At 41.1% G+C, this 21,404-nt stretch overlaps 1 protein-coding gene across 1 annotated transcript in view; it reads left to right on the plus strand.

Annotated features, from left to right (window-relative positions):
- LOC145395667 (actin-binding Rho-activating protein-like) overlaps positions 1–1,651 on the plus strand; it is a 29,938-nt gene extending 28,287 nt beyond the window's left edge. The window contains exon 6 of the mRNA XM_080269234.1: positions 1–1,651. This exon is cut by the window's left edge and continues 1,552 nt beyond it. The gene's annotated coding sequence lies outside the window, so the exon portion shown is untranslated.
- The last annotated feature ends 19,753 nt before the right edge of the window (positions 1,652–21,404 follow it).

Genomic DNA, 21,404 nt, shown 5'->3' on the forward strand with positions numbered 1-21,404 from the left:
TCGCTGGCAAAGCTCTGGGGGATGGCAAGGCACGGTAGCCCGTTCTCCTCAGATCTGAGGGAGGAAAATGCAGAAGACCGCCTTGTCACCCCCACTGAGAGCCTCTGCCGTAGTGACACACATTGAAACAATGGTGTTTATTTCCCCAGAACAGGACCCCTAGGACAGCGTCTCTGGGCCGTGGGGCACCGCCGTGCATGGGCAGAGCCCTGCACAGTAATACCCCTGGCCCAGTGACATCCCTAGCCTCAGGACTGATGGAGATGAAGAAACTCCACCGTCTCACCCTCGCCGAGAGAGTGCAGGAAATGCCGCGGATTCGGGGCAACGATCCCAAGTCTGTGCATGAAAACATCAGCACCGGTGTCCCGGTGCTTGATGAACCTGTACCCAGACTTCACGTTGAGCCAAACCACGGCGCCAGTGATCGTCGTGGTTCCTGGCAGCTTGGAACTACTGCTGTATGCCCCCCTCAATGGGTCGAAGGCATGAGCAATGGCAGAGAGAGCAGCTCGCTGGTTGGGCATGGAGACGACTGGCCGGGCCAAGTGTTGGACTGGGAATGCTCTTTTAGTACTGCTATCAGTGCCGGCAGTACTTTTTTGGGTTAGTAGCGCTACTGGCACCTCTGGTACTTTTCAACTCATTTCCTTAGCAATAAACAGTACTTTTCAGTGAAAATGGGCAACTTTTAGAATTTCCTTGGTGGCAGCGATAATTGGTACTTTTTGGTGAGAATGTGCAAATATTTGAAAAAGTGTTTGGCAGCGACAGTGACCTCTGATGGATGGCACCCGTGATGGACGAATTACTGAACAGCATCGTACGCCCTGCTGACAACCCTAAGTTCAGACTGGGGTTTTAGTCTGACAGAAGTGAAAAAGAGAGTAACAAACCAACTAGTCAGTTTGTTGGAGAAAGCCATGGACGAAGAAGACACGCAGAGCACCAGTGGCAGGGAGTTGGAAGCGCAACAGTCTGAAGAGGCCATAGTCAAGGTGGAAGACTATTTCAAAGCTTTGTGAGGCAGCGGAAAGAAAAGCAGGGAGACTGGGAATTTGGTGAGGAGTTTCCTGGAAGAGAGGCCAGAGAGAGACATAACCAGCCACGTGTGTCCAGCCAAAGCATTGCTGGATTTACTCAGGTCCAACACGCCGATCCCTCCCAGTGTAGTGTTGCTGTTTTGTGACGTCTGCTAATGTGGAAAACAAATGAAAGACGAACATGGACGTGGACAGGCGGACGTCATTCCATACAACAGTTGCGGTGCACGACTCTGAGGTTGTCATTATCGTACCCTGGCAACCTACCATTCAAAAGTGCGTCCGATTTGGTATCATCATAATATACACGAATCAATATTTTGCACGAATATATTATACACGAATATTATTATACACCAACATATACACGAATCATATTATACACGAATATATTATACACGAATATTATTATATACGAACATATTATACACGAATCATATTATACACGAATATATTATACACGAATCACACTGACGAAGAAGGTATTTGAGGAGTGACAATAACATAAATTAAAGCAAAAAGAGATATCACAAAGGAAAGAGAGAGAGAGAGAGAGAGAGAGAGAGAGAGAGAGAGAGAGAGAGAGAGAGAGAGAGAGAGAGAGAGAGAGAGGGGGTAAAAGTACATGAAAGAAAGCGAAAAGTGAGAAAGGCGAGAGGGAGAGAGTGAGTGAAAACTGAGAGGAGTATGGTGATGATGATGATGATGATGATGTGAAGGCAGAGAGGATTATAATGATGATGATGATGATGATGTGAAGGCAGAGAGGATTATAATGATGATGATGATGATGATGATGTGAAGGCAGAGAGGATTATAATGATGATGATGATGATGATGATGTGAAGGCAGAGGAGTATGGTGATGATGATGGTGATGATGATGATGATGTGAAGGCAGAGGAGTATGGTGATGATGATGATGATGATGATGTGAAGGCAGAGGAGTATGGTGATGATGATGATGATGATGATGATGTGAAGGCAGAGGAGTATCGTGGTGATGATGATGATGATGATGTGAAGGCAGAGGAGTATGGTGATGATGATGATGGTGATGATGATGATGGTGATGATGATGATGGTGATGATGATGAGTAAAGACAGAGAAGGAGTATAATGATGATGATGAGTAAAGACAGAGAAGGAGTATAATGATGATGATGATGTGAAGGCAGAGAGGAGTATAATGATGACGATGATGTATTATGATGGATGATGGATGATGATTGATGATGATGATGATGATGATGATGATGATGATGATGATGATGGTGATGATGATGATGATGATGATGATGATGGTGATGGTGATGATGGTGATGATGATGATGGATAAAAGAAGGACTAGTGATGAACCGTATTTTCATTTGCGTATAAAAGTTTGTATTAATCTTTGCACAGTATTTTCTTGTGTTTTTCAAATCATTCCTGAATTAGGAGCTAGTAACCTGCGCCCCGCCAGGATAATAAACTTTGGGAGCGTTCTTCTGGCCACGTACTGCATTGGCGGACACAAGGGGTGCTGTGGTTGAACCAGTGTCGCTTACTATAAATTATGCTTGCACCCAGTCGGCTTGCGCGGGCCGATTACACTTGGTTCCCAGACTACACACACATCCAAAGCCACTACAACACTACAATTACACTTACAAGCACTTCTCACCCTACATACAATTACACTTACAAGCATTTCTCACCCTACATACACTTACACTTACAAGCACTTCTCACCCTACATACAATTACACTTACAAGCACTTCTCACCCTACATACACTTACACTTACAAGCACTTCTCACCCTACATACACTTACACTTACAAGCACTTCTCACCCTACATACACTTACAAGCACTTCTCACCCTACATACACTTACACTTACAAGCACTTCTCACCCTACATACAATTACACTTACAAGCACTTCTCACCCTACATACAATTACACTTACAAGCACTTCTCACCCTACATACAATTACACTTACAAGCACTTCTCACCCTACATACAATCACACTTACAAGCACTTCTCACCCTACACACACATCCAAAGCCACTCCAACACTACAATTACACTTACAAGCACTTCTCACCCTACATACAATCACACTTACAAGCACTTTTCACCCTACACACACAAGCACCTCTCACCCTACATACAATCTCTACCACACACCCTAAGCCACTTGGTAGAGATATTTTGGCTGTATCGTCCCCACTTCGGTAGGGATAGGCCGGTCCTGCAGTGGACACTCAAACGGCTGATGATGATGAATGTGACTGTGAGAATAACGGTGAGCGGGACAGAGATAGGGTGAGACGTGGGATGGGACGAGAGAGAGAGAGAGAGGAGAGTGTGTGTGTGTGTGTGTGTGTGTGTGTGTGTGTGTGTGTGTGTGTGTGTGTTAATGGGGTCATGCACCTCTCCAGTCAACACCGCCTGAGCGTCACTCCCACCCTCACGCTTCCAGTCCTTCCCATCTCTCGGGCTGGATTAAAGGGCTCTGTGGGTGGATTTTGGATTTCTCGTCGGCTCTGTGGGTGGATTTTGGATTTCTTGTCGGCAGTGGGTGGATTTGTCTCGGCTCTTTAGGTGGATTAATCGGCTCTGTGGGTGGATTTTGGATTTTTCGTCGGCTCTGGGTGGATTTCTCGTCGGCTCTGTGGGTGGATTAATCGGCTCTGTGGGTGGATTTTGGATTTGTCGGCTCTGGGTGGATTTTTCGTCCGTTCTGGGTGGATTCTGGTCGGCTCCTTGGGTGGATTTTTATGTACGGTCTTCGATATTCCATGTTCCTTAATTACGTCAAAATGGAAGCATAACATTGATCAGCAAGTACTATATATAACGCCAAAGCTATTTTCAAACGATATATATTTTTTAAAACGCCATTTGTGTTATACTCCCAAAATGCTATTAATACCGGTACTTTCAACTTCCTTGTCACTCAAAACTCAGTAACGTTCGATTCAAAAGGACGCATAATGCCAAAGCTATTTTTAAACGATACTTTTTCTTTTTTAAGCGCCATTCGTGTTTATACTCCCAAATATTATCAATAACGGTACTTCCAGCTTCCTCGTAGCCCGGAACTCGCAAGTGGTTAATGGCAGGATTAGATCAACGCATTTTTGTGCCGTTTCAGTGCGTACGTTAGAGCCACAGACACAAACACACACCCTAGTTAACTTTAAAAAGAGATAACTTTGCAGAGTTTACAAATGCCACGCTGCTAACATATATAGAATGAAGTTTAGCATTTTCTACGATAAATAAATAGCTTATACGCATTGCAGTACAGCCACAGACACAAACATCCCCCCCAGCTAACTTTAAAACAGCATAACACTGCAGGTTTGACAAATGCCACGCTGCTAACATATATAGAATGAAGTTTAGCATTTTCTGCGATAAATAGATAGCTTATACGCATTGCAGTACAGCCACAGACACAAACACACACCCCAGCAAAATTTAAAACGAAACCGCTTTGCAGAGTTTACGAATGCCACGCTGCTAACATATAAACAATGGATTTTAGCATTTTCTGTGATATATAGATAGCTTATGCGCGTTTTAGTACACTTAGCTAGAGTGTAAGGGTATGTTTTTCGTATTTAACATTTGGATTTTGATATACTCTTCTGATTCCGATGCTTTCTACTATTGTGGTGGCGCACGACTCTGAGGTTGTCATTATCGTATCTTGGCAACATACCATTTAAAAGTGCGTCCGATTTCGTATCATATTATACACGAATATTATTATACACGAATATTTTTATACACGAATATTATTATACACGAATATATTATACACGAATATAATTATACAAGAACATATTATACACGAATATTATTGTACACGAACATATTATACACGAATCACATACGTCTCATTATACACGAATCATATTATACACGAATATATTATACACGAATATTATTATACACGAACATATTATACACGAATCATTTGCGTCTCATACACGAAATCATACGCACTGTTGAGATAATAATAATAATAATAATAATAATAATAATAATAATAATAATAATAACCTCAGAGGTGCGCCGCGACTATACCCCGCCATTACGAATATTTCTCTGTATTCTTTTGTATCTTCACTTGCTCAGTCTGCTGGAGTGGGCCATGTAGGGGTGGAAGTAGATTAAATGATGCTAGATAGACATAGATTACTAGCACTCCCCACAAAACACAAATAAATCACCTATTGGAAGGGAATAAGAGCTTCAGAGATGAGCATTGGTGTTTTTTTGTCCTATTCTCTACATCTTAAAGGAAGGGTGTGTGTAGGGACGATGTTTGATGGAGAGAGAGAGAGAGAGAGAGAGAGAGAGAGAGAGAGAGAGAGAGAGAGAGAGAGAGAGAACAAAGTTGTAGAGAAAATATAACGCTGTACAGAAAGAGAGAGAGAGAGAGAGAGAGAGAGAGAGAGAGAGCACCTTTGACAGGGTGTGGCACCAGGGCATCATCGCCAAACTGGGCAGCCTGGGTGTGCGGTGCCCTCCTGCATCTCATCCAGGATTACCTCAGTTGTAGGACCCTCAGCACGGTAGTACACGGCCACACATCCAACCAATTCCCCATAATGGCTGGTGTTCCCCAAGGCAGTATACTCGGGCCTCTCCTCTGGAACGTATACTTCAATGACATCCTCCAACTCATCCCAGAGGCTAAAGCATATGTGGATGACTGTACTCTGTCATTCTCCTGTGACAGAAGTGACTGGCAGGACACAGCCTACTGCATCAACCAAGCACTAGAGAACATTGTGTCTCGGAGCAAGCGATGGCAAGTCATCCTGGCCCCTGACAAGACACAGCTCATGCTTATTTCCCGCAGGCAGGACCTAGCTGACTTGCCCCCACCGGATGTACAGCTAGAGGGAAGAAAGCTTCCCCTACAGGACTCCATCAACATCCTCGGAGTAGAGTATGATGCAGGCCTCTCGTTCACCAGCCATGCCAGGAAAGTGGCCAAGAATGCAGCCTGGAGACTGAACTGTGTCCGCCAAATATCTCACCTGCTGGACGCCAAGGGAGTGGAGGTGCTTTACAAGGCACAAGTATGCTCTGTCATGGAGTATTCTCCACTTGCCTGGTCTTCGTGCCCTCCCTCTTACCTGGCCACCCTAGACCGTGTCCAGGCCAGAGCTCAACGACTGGTGCGACTCAAAGCAGCCCCACACCAGCCTGCCCCCTTCCAACCCCTCCAGGAGAGCAGGTATGTGGCAGGTCTGTGTGTGATGCACAAGGCTCACATCCTACATACCCGCCACCTAGTGACCCTGCAACTGCCTTCGCCCCCACCGGCCACACACTCTACCAGAGCTGCCCCATTCAGACAGCAACAAGTGGACGTCCCCTACTCCAGGACGGAACACCACTTCCGCTCCTTCCTACCCCGATATGGCGCCTGTGGAACACGCTGGTGCGCAACACTGACATCGGCCACAGCGACTCCCTACAAGCCTTGAAGTGAGAGGTTAACAGATGGCTGGCGTCGGCAAGAGACTACAATAATTATTAGCTATAGGTAGCACTAGTGTCAACAACAGGGTATACTTAACTAATCATAATCAATATGTATGTCAATATGTAAACTTTCTACTACCAATTAGCTATAGATAGCACTAGATTCAAACCTAGTTGCTTTAGCTTAGATTTCGAAGGTAACTTTTAAGTCCTTGACAACAACAAAATGTAACTGCAATACACCATGTTTAAAGAGAGAGAGAGAGAGAGAGAGAGAGAGAGAGAGAGAGAGAGAGAGAGAGAGAGAGAGAGAGAGAGAGAGAGAGAGAGAGGTAATAAGCAAGATGTAGTAAGCAAAATAAATAGCTTAGGAAGGGATGTTTGCGCAGAATACTGATACTGGGAAGGGTGTTTGGCGATATTAAAATGATTTTTGTAACACAGAACAGGATTATAAGGTGTAATAAGCAAAATAAATCGCTTAGGGAGAGGTGTTAGCGAGCTTTCTTAACTGACAAGAACACGCGCCTTTTTAACCTCGCCATGTCAAAAAATATTTCCTTTCAGTTGATTAAAATTATTAAGAAATATTAATAATAAAAATAATAATAAAATGCAAGACTACGGCTCTGTCTAAAAAAATAATAGTAATAATAATAGTAATAATAATAATAATAATAATAATAATAATAGTAACAAGAGTAATAATAATAATAATAATAATAATAATAATAATAATAATAACAATAATAATAATAACTAATAATAATAGTAACAATAGTAATAATAATAAAAACAACAACAATAATAATAATCATAATGACAATAATAAATAATAATAATATTAATAATAATAATAATAATAATAAAACAACAACAACAGTAATAATAATAATAATAATAATAATAATAATAATAATAACAGTAATAATAATAATCCATCCATCGCCAGACGCCCTAATCCGGTAAAGGGTGGCCACAAAGAAATCGCCTCCATGTCGCCCTGTCCATATAATAGTAATAATAATAATAATAATAATAATAATAACAACAACAACAACAATAACAGTAACAATAATAATAATAATAATAATAATAGAAATAATAATAATAATAATAGCAATCCCTTCACTCATGGCATGTAGCGCATTTTGCTCTCACTTATATTTATTTTTAGACATGATTTTTCTCAGAAGAGGGGGAGAGAGATTGCAACCCCCCTCGCTACTACACATCCTGCCTACCCCGAAAGAAATCGTCTGGAGAGAGTAGGAGTGAAAGGAAAATGTCTTATGGCTGGCTGTCTATCTATCTATCTATCTATTGCCAGACGCCATAATCCTGTAAGGGGTGGCCATTTGTCTTTGAGTTAGTTGTTTTATATCTATCTATCTATCTATTGCCAGACGCCATAATCCTGTAAGGGATGGCCATTTGTCTTTGAGTTAGTTGTTTTATATCTATCTATTTATCTATTGCCAGACGCCATAATCCTGTAAGGGGTGGCCGTTTGTCTTCGAGTTATTTGTTTTATATCTATCTATCTACCTATCTATTGACAGACGCCATAATCCTGTAAGGGGTGGCCGTTTGTCTTTGAGTTAGTTGTTTTATATCTATCTATCTATCTATTGCCAGACGCCATAATCCTGTAAGGGGTGGCCGTTTGTCTTTGAGTTATTTGTTTTATATCTATCTATCTATCTATTGCCAGACGCCATAATCCTGTAAGGGGTGGCCATTTGTCTTTGAGTTAGTTGTTTTACGGGGAGGGGCACTAACCCTCCACCAACCCACATGTTGACACGTAGGGAGCACGAATGGTTTGGTTATATGGTTACCACCCAGCGTTGTAAATGGTTTCTTGGCTTACAGGAAACCATTTGGCTTGTCACTCAATGTAAAGCCACCTGTGAAGGAAAGAAAAGCAATAAGAAGTGACAGGAAAGATGGGAGAAATAGGAAGAGAGGAGGAGGGGCACAGAAAAAGAATGATAAAGGCTAAGGAAGAAGTAGGCAGCACTACATCAAGTGAGTGGATGATGGTCTCCGCCACCTACCACGTCAACGCTTCTGGCTGTCAGGGGTGACAAATAAAGAAATAAAGAATACTACACGGCCACTGCTTTTGACTAGAGGGGCACTCAGTGGAGCACCTCTCACCGACAAGGGTAACGCAATTTCGAAGCCACTCTTCACAATGGGTTAGGTTTTCTCATCATTGATTTGGGTTTCGCAGTTCTCCGGATCCAGAATCTGTAATACAACCCGGATCAGTGCCAAAAGTTAATCGATTGTTCACTGGGACATGGGCTATCTACCCACCAAGTTTGGTCCAAATCTCTCTTTTAGTTTTTAAGTAATTCTGGTAACAGACAAACCAACTAACAAACATCGGCGCCAAAAGTTAATCGATTGTTCACTGGGACATGGGCTATCTTCGATCCAAATTTAGTCCAGATCTCTCCTTTAGTTTTTAGGTAATCCTGCTAACAGACAAACTAACACATCGGTCTGAAAAGTTAATCGATTGTTCCCCGGGACATGGGATATCTATCCACAAAATTTGGTCCAGATCTCTTTCCTAGTTTTTTTTAAGAATCCTGCTAACAGACAAACGAACAAACAGACAAACCGGGATGAAAACACACTCGCTTTGTCAGAGAGAATAACTGAGTAACAAATAGGGTTGTAATTATTCGACTGAGTGCAAGAGACGCTAGTGTACAAAAAATATCGATTGTGTGTGTGTGTGTGTGTGTGTGTGTGTGTAGCTATGTCACGGTTTTTTTTTTATAATAACACAGTACTTTTGAAATGTATGGTTAAATATTATTTGATTGATAATAATATTCAATAATATTGAAGAGCAGAGACAATGATTGTCTTGCTACATCAAGCAACGATTACTTTACGCTGACTTGCTACGATTCTCTAAGATCGAGAATTTATAAACTTTCTCAACAGTACACAGCACAGACTAATTACTCACAAATGCTGAATTAGTACTGTTAGCCTCTGGAGAAAGTTACTTCACCCCTGACAATAAATAACTAATACTAACATCAGGTTCTTGCCGATGCTTAACTCCTATGGCACAACGGATTTTAAGTTAATACAACAAGACTGGTCTAAGTACCAGTTATGAAAGCAAACGTTTATGCAAGCTAGGAGCTGTATGGAAAATAAGCTTAATTATGGAGAAATGAAAAGATTTTACTTTAAATTGAGCTCAAGAAAAAGAACTGTTAAATTTATTAATTACAAAAAATAAATTTAACGTTACAATTCAAATCAAATTAAATGAGACGCACTCACTCACTCACACAAAAGCTAAATACTTACGCCTAGGAAAAAACGCCTTAACTAAACTCTTATGACTACAAAATACAAAAAGGAAATACTAGTCAATGAATGCGGTGTATCACCCAAAGCTGGAGAACTAAAGGTGGGAGCTTGGAGAAACTGTAAGTTGAGTTTGGGTACTAGCTGACCTCTCGCACTGCTGCACAGGTCCTGTCTCCGTCACAGCAAACACTAGACTGAGTAAGTCGTGGGAACAAAAGGGAGCAGTACGCCGCATTTTCTAACGGTCAGAGGCAAGCAGAGATGAACAATAAAGAACAATAGTATCGCTCAGTACAGCACTTAGTGACTTGCATTAAATCGGTCACTTTTGAAAACGGTGACGAATGTTTTGAAAAGTATACTCCGAAATGGAGGGAGAAACGGTTAGCTGAGCGATACACAGTGAGTTTTCCACTAATAGTTCGTGGCTTCTCACAAAAGGGAAATGTCGCGAATTGATTCGTGACATTACGCCCTTACAAAGTTAAATTTTTTCCTTATGGGAAAAAATTTGTGGATGTATATATATATATATATATATCTATATATATATATATATATATATATATATATATATATATATATATGTACACATCCTAACTCAATCACACAAGATTCACACTGTGGTGTGTGTGCTATCCTGCTACAGGAGAAAGTCGCAGCCGCCAGTGAGCGAAAAAACCTCGTATTTACGTTAATAGAAACAAGCTTGAGGGAAAAACTCCGTGACGACTGTGAAAATCCTGTACTCAGGTCAAACTGAGCGAAAGTTCGCTACATTTACATTAACAACTAATTGTTATGTAGTGTAGTGTATGTAATACACGGCGTAGGTGTGACAGTTGTAGTGTAACTGTACCTACGTGTAAAATGACACAGTAATACAAATTTATAGTAAAATAATGATGACGAGGCAGAAGAGAAGGGGCGGCAGCATGCAACAGGAACGGCCAGCTGATCTGCACGGCAATGCTGCACCCACCAGCTACACCTGCGAAAGGAATTAAGGTGGAGCATCAAAACTGTTATTTCTGTCTCTCTCTCTCTGCCTAGCAATCAGTACTTATGTCATTATTAACCAGGAAACGTAATTCTTGAATTCACAAATTGCTTAGAACCCTTATAGCTTACTGGTTAATGCTTATTAACTAGGAAATGTGCCAATTCTTGAATTACTCAAATCTCTTAGAACAGGCAGTTTACTAGTTAACCTAACATTATTAACCAGGAAACGTGCCAGTTCTTGAATTCACAAATTGCTTAGAACGGGCGGTTTACTGGTTAACCTAACTCTACACTTACGAGTAATACAGGAAGCTGAAAATCGCTACGCAGTCTCGGACAGGTCACGTTTTAACACCCACCGTGGGTGTGAACACTCATGTGGGTAATGTGCATTCTCCGGGAATCCTCAGAGAGGCCCACAGCTCGAGACATTCCACAAGGTAATTCATACACAGCCTCGGACTGTCTCTGCAAGGTTCTCAAACTTCCCCCTTAACTTATGGTATACATGTATGTACAAGCCCTGGATATACTGTGTCCTGTAGGGCCAACGAGTGAGACGTCTGGTCTACACTTTTAACTGGGAACCAGGCTGGTCCTTGGATTACTCAAATCTCTGAGGCCGCCTATTTACGGAACCCAACATACAACAGTTGCTAGTTAGTAAGCAGTTAGTAGGTGAGACATCAGGTCTACACCCACATTACCACTACCCTGTCTCTCAACTGACTCAGAGATTACAGGTGTGGTTTCAAATGGCACAGGAAGGACATGTCCCTGATTAGTGGTGTTACTTTGACACACACTGCAGGAACGGACAAAACTATCTATGTCTCGTCCCATCCCTGGCCAGAAAAAGTCAGCTCGGATATGGACCTGGGTCTTCCTTTTGCCCATGTGACCTCCTGAGGCTGAACAATGACCCCATTGTAACACTGCTAGGCGGTACTTGGCGGGAACGACAAACTGCAGTCGAACCTCACCCTCGGGTGTTCGTGACTCACGGTAGAGCCGTCCTTGTTTACGAAGGAACTTGGCTCGACCTCCCCGTGAATACTTAATCACTCGACCCTTTTGTTTGTTCCGCACGGTAGCAAGTGTCGGGTCAGAATGTTGTTCTTGTACAAGTTGACTACACATCAGATCTTGCAGCAATTCAATAATCACTGGGGTGACACAGTCTGGAGCCTCAGCCATGGCTCGTGTTACCGCAGCAGCCGAAGTCTGAGTTGCGTCATCGGAGCAACTATCCTTGACTTCATTAATATTTCCAATGATGAGTTCAAATAAAGGTTCTGGCATGACAACTGCAAGTGTCATACCAGTATAAAATGGAGATGCCACCTGGATACATGCCTCAGGGAACAATCTCACTGATCCATCAATAAGGCTTGCATGGATCTGTCGACCTGTATACTGCTCAGGCCGAACTAAACTCTGCTTGACAGAGCAACCTGAGGAACCATTGTCTCTCAGGACCTTCACAGGAATGCCTCCCACAAACCCTGGCTGTACAAGGAAGGTACTGTCACCTGTGGGAGGGCCTGTGGAGGAAGCAGCTAGCCACTCATGAAGCTGCTGAATTGATGTGGCAAACATTGTGCCTTGAGGGTTATATTGGGAAGATGGAACATTGGCCATCTGTGGAGGGGGGTTCACTGTCACTGTGGGACTAGTGAACTGTGGGGAAGTACCCACACTGGTAGGGACGTGACCACCGTGCTGCTGCTGAGGAATGAAGGCTGCATTCGCTTCCTGCCTCTTTTGAGCTGGTGGTGAAAAAGTTTGTCCCGAAGGTCGATTGCGTGGCTGATACTGCTGCTGGTTAGGGTACTTGTTGTACCTCTTCCACTCAGGTTTCTGAGTGTTTTGCCCCTGGTCCTTCCACTGCGGTTTTGGACCTTGGCCATTACTCTGAGAACGGCCTTGGTGCTGGGATTCAGTCTGAGACAATTTCCCAGATTTATCAGGTTTTCTGTTCCAGGTGTTTTGCTGCTTGCGAGTTTGATACCCGTATGCAGTAAAGAATGCGTCAGCCTTCTCTGCCATTTGGCTGGCATCTTTCACCTGGCAGATCTTAAGCTGTGCTATGAGCTCAGCAGGCCACGACCTCTCTAGCTGTGTACGCAGCATAAGGTCAATTATCCCCTCACGCGTGGAAGGAGTTTCATCTTTCTCCATCCACTCACCTAGGTAAGCAGTGAGACGGTCGAGGAACTGAACAGCTGTCTCCTTGTCTTGGAGACGAGCTCGCATGAACTGAGCTTTGGCGTCGTCTACTGTGAGACCATACGCCTTGATGAGTGCAGCTTTCATCACTTCATACGTGAGATTGTCTCCGCGAATTCTGTGGAGAATATCGAGGGCAGGGCCCTCAAACAGGCTAAGAAACTGAAGCCGCTTAGCTGCATCATCGAGCTGGTAAAGCTGAGCCATGTCTTCAAATCGAGCTATGTATGGCTCGAATCTCTCGCCATCTTTGTATGGGGGAAGCTTGATGTGTGGGGTCGCCATAACATGTGCAGGGAGAGCGCTCGTGGAGCTTGAACCAACTGCACCAGATGTGTCTGAACCCAAGGAATCTCGCTTGAGCTTCAGCACTTCAAGTTCATGTTTTTCTCGTGCTTCTCGCTCGGCACGTTCGTGTTCTCGTTCTCTGTCTCGTTGTTCACGCTCGTGTTCGCGCCGTTCTCGCTCGTATTCGCGCTGTTCTTGCTCGTATTCGCGCTGTACCTTACGCTCTTCGCGGGCATCATTCTCACGCTGCTGCTCCTGATTATGCCGTGAGAGTATGTATTCTTTAATTTCAGTTGGGTCTGTAAGACCCATATCTTTGGCTTCCTGTAAAAATATGGTGGTAGCCATGTCGCTAACTCAATCTAAATAACTAGCGACTCAGTACTGATTGCTGCTTCGCAAACGAATGCTAATAAATACAAGTAAAGAGTACAGACACAAGCTAGTGGTGACCAGTCTTATCTAGTTAACTGGATAAGAATAAAGCGAAAATGCAAATGACTGGGAAGACTCAACAATTAACACAATGGGTAGGGCGACTTCCCAGAAGCGAATGAAATCGTCTGGCGTTACCAAGAATAAACGAGTTAAGTACTCTATTGATTAATAAAGCAAAAATTCACTTGCTTAATTAACGGTAAACACCAGTAAACTTGTGCCTATAAACTTTAATGATAAATACCTAAATATGAATGAGTGAGCACTATCTCGTGAATAGCTTTAGAGCTAGGAGTTAATATCCTGGAATGAGGTCGCCAACTGTCACGGGGTTTTTATAATAACACAGTACTTTTGAAATATATGGTTAAATATTATTTGATTGATAATAATATTCAATAATATTGAAGAGCAGAGACAATGATTGTCTTGCTACATCAAGCAACGATTACTTTACGCTGACTTGTTACGATTCTCTAGGATCGAGAATTTATAAACTTTCTCAACAGTACACAGCAGAGACTAATTACTCACAAATGCTGAATTAGTACTGTTAGCCTCTGGAGAAAGTTACTTCACCCCTGACAATAAATAACTAATACTAACATCATGTTCTTGCCGATGCTTAACTCCTATGGCACAACGGATTTTAAGTTAATACAACAAGACTGGTCTAAGTACCAGTTATGAAAGCAAACGTTTATGCAAGCTAGGAGCTGTATGGAAAATAAGCTTAATTATGGAGAAATGAAACAAGATTTTACTTTACATTGAGCTCAAGAAAAAGAACTGTTAAATTTATTAATTACAAAAAATAAATTTAACGTTACAATTCAAATCAAATTAAATGAGACGCACTCACTCACTCACACAAAAGCTAAATACTTACGCCTAGGAAAAAACGCCTTAACTAAACTCTTATGACTACAAAATACAAAAAGGAAATACTAGTCAATGAATGCGGTGTATCACCCAAAGCTGGAGAACTAAAGGTGGGAGCTTGGAGAAACTGTAAGTTGAGTTTGGGTACTAGCTGACCTCTCGCACTGCTGCACAGGTCCTGTCTCCGTCACAGCAAACACTAGACTGAGTAAGTCGTGGGAACAAAAGGGAGCAGTACGCCGCATTTTCTAACGGTCAGAGGCAAGCAGAGACGAACTATAAAGAACAATAGTATCGCTCAGTACAGCACTTAGTGACGTGCATTAAATCGGTCACTTTTGAAAACGGTGACGAATGTTTTGAAAAGTATACTCCGAAATGGAGGGAGAAACGGTTAGCTGAGCGATACACAGTGAGTTTTCCACTAATAGTTCGTGGCTTCTCACAAAAGGGAAATGTCGCGAATTGATTCGTGACAAGCTACAATTACGGACGTTCATGCATCACGCTTACTTGGTCATTGTGTGTGTGTGTGTGTGTGTGTGTGTGTGTGTAGCTTACTTGGTCATTGTGTGTGTGTGTGTGTGTGTGTGTGTGTGTGTGTGTGTGTGTGTGTGTGTGTAGCTACAATTACGGACGTTCATGCATCACGCTTACTTGGTCATTGTGTGTGTGTGTGTGTGTAGCTATACACACACACACACACACACACACACACACACACACATAAATGGAGTTACAACAAAGTTGGAGAACCGTAACGTTCAGTGTTTGCTTCAGAAATATGATATTGTGAGCCTGAATGAAGTAAAAACCCCACTAACTGTGTCTTTTCCGGGGTATGTGGGTTATAAAAGTTCGGTGAATGATGCATCACATCGTGGGGGCACTGTTGTCTTAATTAAGAACTGTATAGCTAAAAGTGTAACTCATGTTGATACTAGTATTAAGGACCAAGTGTGGTTACAAATTAGTTTTGCCCCCAGAATATTGTTCGGTTTTTGTTACATTCCCCCTACTGATTCACCCTACTACTCACATACATCGTTTGCATCTGTACAGGAGAAATTAAAAACCACTTCATTAATTGACTCATTCTGTGTGTTGGGTGATATGAACTCAAGGTAAGGACATTCCTAATCTTATTGAATTGCCAGCTAATTGTATCTGTTCCTACCCATTATTGCCAGAACCTGTACAACATCCAAATGACAATGCCTATATCTTGTCAACGATATGTATCGACTCACAGTTGTTAGTGGTTAATAACTTAAAGATACATAATTCACATTTCCTTGCTGATAAGACATATCGTAAGGGTAATGATTGGGTTTCAGAATTAGATGTGTGTTTAATGTCACCAAGTATGATTAACAATGTAAGTGATATTCATGTGTTTAAGACCCATCCATTACCTAGTGATCATGCTCCCATTTCCCTAACTGTGAACTTACCCAGCGTTGATATTGACCAATTAGTGTTCCGATCTGAACATTTGGGTGACTCTGTATTGCATGGTAAAGTGTTCAATGATGTAAAATTATCTAAGAAACCTATCCCTATGCAGAGTGTAGATCCCCAAGTACTTGTAAATAATTTATCTGAACTAAATAATTTGCCTGACGTAAACATGAACATAAATGAATGTGTAACACAAGTAACAGACATATTATATAATTGTGTAGGAAGTGCCAGATGTGTAACCCAAGAGGAGGTAAATGACAATAATGTATCTAGATGGGATAGACTATTGAATGATAAAGATGATTCAAGAATCTGGAGAGCTGTTGGATGGAAGGGAGAATATGAACCGACAGATGAACTAAGTAAAAGACCTATTAATAAGCCAAGTGATAATGAATTTAAATTGTTTATTGAAAGCTCATTAAACCCCCCAACCAACCAACAGTTGCCCAACATTATAAGTGACGTCACAATACCAATACTGGATGACCCAATAACCGTGGATGAAGCAGTGAGAGAAGCTCAAAATATGAATCCAAATAAGGCATGTGGTTTGACTCCTGGACTATTCCGAATCTTACCTGTATCATGGCTATTACTGTTGACTACACTATTTAATAATATATTTATTTCGGGTAACTATCCAACTCAGTGGGCGAAAACAAAAATGTTCACAATTTTCAAAAAAGGCGATAGGTCATTACCTAAGAATTATAGAGGAATTAGTGTAATGAACAGTATGTCGAAGCTTTATGATATGGTCTTGTGTTCACTTCTGAAACGTTGGTTCGTACCTTATAGAGAGCAAGCTGGTGCACAAGAGAAAAGAGGGTGTATGGACCATGTTGTTTGTTTAAGATTATTGTGCGATTTAGCAATGAGAAAAAAGTTCAAACCGTATGTGACTTTCATAGATTTTTCTCAAGCCTATGACCTTGTCCCAAGAGAAGTTTTATTTAGTGTTTTACGTAGGTTAGGTTGTGGTGCGGTGATGTTGGCGGCCCTGGTTGCTATGTACTCAGTTACACAGAGCATTATTGGCTCCGTTTTGGTCACAGTATTTTTAGGAGTGCGCCAAGGGTCGCCAACATCATGCCTACTCTTTATAATTTTTGTAAATGATTTAATAAAAATGATTAAGAACGGATCAGGAGTAGACGGATTTTTATCGTGGGTACACACCCTAGTGTTAATGGACGACACTGTACTTCTGGCCACAACACGAGAAAATATGGTATCAAAGATTAACATTCTCCAAGATTATTGTTCTCAATACGGCATGAAAATAAATGAATCAAAAACTAAATTTTTTGTGATTAACGGAAATAAAGACGACGGTGAACCGATAGATGTAGGTAGTTTATCAGTGAAGTGGTGTGATAAATATGTGTATTTGGGTTGTTTGTTTACTGCTGATAGTTTGGTATCCTCTGCCGTAAAACTACATGCTGTCTCAAAGATGCCACATGTCCTTAAATTTGTGAACTTTATAAAGAAAAATATTGATATCCCATTCATGGTAAAACGACGAGTGTTCGAAGCAGCGTTAATGTCATCACTGTTATATGGTTGTGAGTCGTGGCTCACCGCGGACCTCAAGCCTATAATTAAATTGTATAATTGGTGCCTGAAAGAATTACTTGGCTCACCGCGGACCTCAAGCCTATAATTAAATTGTATAATTGGTGCCTGAAAGAATTACTTGGTGTACGAAAATCAACTTGTAATGATGTTTGCTGTATTGAAGCAGGATTTCCATCTTTACAACAATTAGTAAAATATAAGCAACATACATTCTTTAATAAGATATGGCAATCGAGGTCCGAGATGGGTGACGATCCGCTCATGTTTGCAATAAATACGACACTGAATTATAACATAGTAACATCAAGATTACTTAGAAATTATAAAAATGACCAAGTGACAAGTTTAGAACAATGTAGACAAAACCTTATTGTATCAATTATGGAAAGTGAATCATCTCGACGAGTGACGTACAAAGATATAAACCCTAATTTTTTGTTGCACTGTGTATATACAGAGAGAAACTCAGTGAATGAAAAACACAGATTATCGTTCACCCGCTTCCGAATCAGTGGTCATAGTTTGGCCTGTGAAACAGGTCGTTGGGACAGACGGGGGCGAGGCAGACTACCTCTGGCTGAACGGTTGTGCCAGTGTGGTCAGGTGCAAACTGAGTCTCATGTAGTACAACATTGTACACTCACACAGCACATTAGGACACAATATGACTTTACCACGATTGATGACTTGTTTTCCGGTCGTTTTACACCCGAAGTAGAATGTAAAATAATTCATGACATTTTATCTGAATATGACTTGTAATAATTATAATGTAGGAGTATATTACTTAAGTACTGATATGAATAGGCAAGCATATTGAGTATAAGACTATTATCATGATTTTATATGCATAAATAAGGGATAATTGTGTACACATAAGAATAGAAGAAGCCGAATGCTAGTGATACTTATATTTATGATTATCTTAGAATATGATACTTATATTGGACTGCAATTGTTTTGTAAGAAAATTACTTAATTTATACTTTGTTCAAATCATTTTGTATACTATATGATTTTTGTAAAACAAACTCTGTAATTGCTGTGGTCAATAAACTATCTATCTATCTATCTATCTATCTATCTACAATTACGGACATTCATGCATCACGCTTACTTGGTCATTGTGTGTGTGTGTGTGTGTGTGTGTGTGTGTGTGTGTAGCTACAATTACGGACATTCATGCATCACGCTTACTTGGTCATTGTGTGTGTGTGTGTGTGTGTGTGTGTGTGTGTGTGTGTGTGTGTGTGTGTGTAGCTACAATTACGGACGTTCATGCATCACGCTTACTTGGTCATTGTGTGTGTGTGTGTGTGTGTGTGTGTGTGTGTGTGTGTGTGTGTGTGTGTGTGTGTGTGTGTGTGTGTGTGTGTAGCTACAATTACGGACGTTCATGCATCACGCTTACTTGGTCATTGTGTGTGTGTGTGTGTGTGTGTGTGTGTGTGTGTGTGTGTGTGTGTGTAGCTACTGTTTCGGACGTTCATGCACTTCATCATTTCGTGTGTGTGTGTGTGTTCTTACCTAATTGTACTTACCTAATTGTATCTTTACAGGAATGAGTCAAGCTCGTACTGTCCCGTGTCTTAAACCATATTTATCGTACATATCCTTAAATTTGTGAATTGTTTTGGCACACACTATTTCATTCGGTAGTGCATTCCATTGATCAATTGCTCTGTTTGGGAAACTGAATTTCCTTACGTCTTTATCACCTCTCTTCTTATGCAGTTATTTGCAGTGTCCTCTTGCTGATGCTTCTCCATATGTTAAATAATCATTTATGTCTATTTTCTCCTTCCCTGATATGCATTTATATAGCATTATAATGTCACCTCTTTTCCTTCTCTCCTGTAGTGTTGGTAGATTCAGTTTATTTAGTCTTTCTTCGTAGCTTAGATCCCTTAAGCTTGGTATCCATCTTGTAGCGGCCCTTTGAACTTTTTCAATCTTGTCTATGTGTTTTTTTGAGATGAGGACTCCAGACTACTGATGCATACTCCAGGGTTGGTCTGATAAATGATGTTATTATCCTTCTTAGCATGTCTTCATTTATGTATGTGAATGCTATTCTCATATTTGCAAGCAGTGTATACATGTTCCGTACCTTCTCGCTGATGTGGTCAGCCGGAGATAGTCTGTTATTGATAATCACACCTAGGTCCTTCTCTCTTTCTGATGTGTATAGGGTTTTATTTCCTAACGTATAATCCCAATCAGGTCTTTTTCCACTTTTACCAAACTTGATTACATGACACTTGTCCACATTGAATTCCATTTGCCATGTATTACTCCATTCATGAAGTTTATTTAATTCTTCTTGTAGCTCTTTACAAGAGTCTGTGTTAGTAATTCTCCTTTGTATTTTTGCATCATCTGCAAACATATTTAGATAGCTTTCATTTCCAGTGTTACTGTCTATATCATTTATATACACTAAAAACATGATTGGTGCCAGCACTGAGCCCTGTGGTACTCCACTAGTCACTTCTTTCCATTTTTTTTTTTTAATAAATAACAGAACGGAGGAAGGAAAAACATATGGGTAAAAAAAAATAATCCATACACCAGATTACTGGTGTCCTCTGTTCATAAAATATCTGTAACAGTTAGACTTGAACAGTTGTGGGTTGAAATTTGGAGGAAAACAACTCTGGGGAAGCGAGTTCCAAAGAGATGCAGTTCGGGGAATGAAAGAATTCTGATAGGCAGAAGTTCTGCAATATGGGTGAGTGACATTCCAGTCATGAGCGCTACCAGATGCCCGTGTAGCACGAGGGAAGGCATGGAGAGGTGGCACCATGGACGCAACTTCGTCTGAGCATTTGCCAAAAAAATATCTGTAAAATAATGCAAGGGAGGCAACATTCCTTCTTACTTGCAGGGGAGGTAGTTTATATGTAATGGCAGGGTTGTTAATGATTCTAACAGCTTTATTCTGAATTTTGTCTAGTTGTCTTAATGCAACCTCTCCACAACCATTCCACAAGGGTGAGCAATATTCAAGCTGAGAGCGCACATGACTCTTATAAATTATAGCAAACTGCTCATCGGCTAAGATGTTACGGACTCTGTACAATAATCCAAGTTTCTTTGAGGCGGTTTTAGCAAGTGATCTGACATGAGAGGTCCAGCTGAGGGCACTGTTAAGTGAGACACCAAGAATTTCAATACTTTTGGAGATGGGAATATTAGTAGCACTGAAGATAATGTAAGAATCTGGCAATATCTGTCTATTAGTAAACTGTATATATTTAGTTTTACTAGCATTAAAAGAGACAAGGTTGTTTTGTTCCCATTCACTGATTGTAGATAGATCTTGATTTATGGAGATGGCTGTACTGAGTTGAGAGGTAGAGATATTAGACTTTGTAAATGGATGTCTGAGTGTGAATGAACTATGTAGTGTTGAGTCATCTGCATATGAGTGAATGAGATTGTCAGTGACTTCTTTCCATGATGAGTAGTTTGCCCATAGTACTGTTCTCATTTCTCTTTTTATGAGAAAATCTTGCATCCAACAAAACAGTTTGCCTCGAATTCCTCCTTGATGGTACAGTTTCCATAAAAGTCTTTGGTGTGGTACTGTGTCAAATGCTTTCTTGAAATCTAAATAGATAC

The sequence above is a fragment of the Coenobita brevimanus genome, chromosome 32 (genome assembly GCF_032717465.1).
Source record: "Coenobita brevimanus isolate Jiangsu-jjx chromosome 32, ASM3271746v2, whole genome shotgun sequence".
In the NCBI taxonomy this organism is placed as follows: Eukaryota; Metazoa; Arthropoda; class Malacostraca; order Decapoda; family Coenobitidae; genus Coenobita; species Coenobita brevimanus.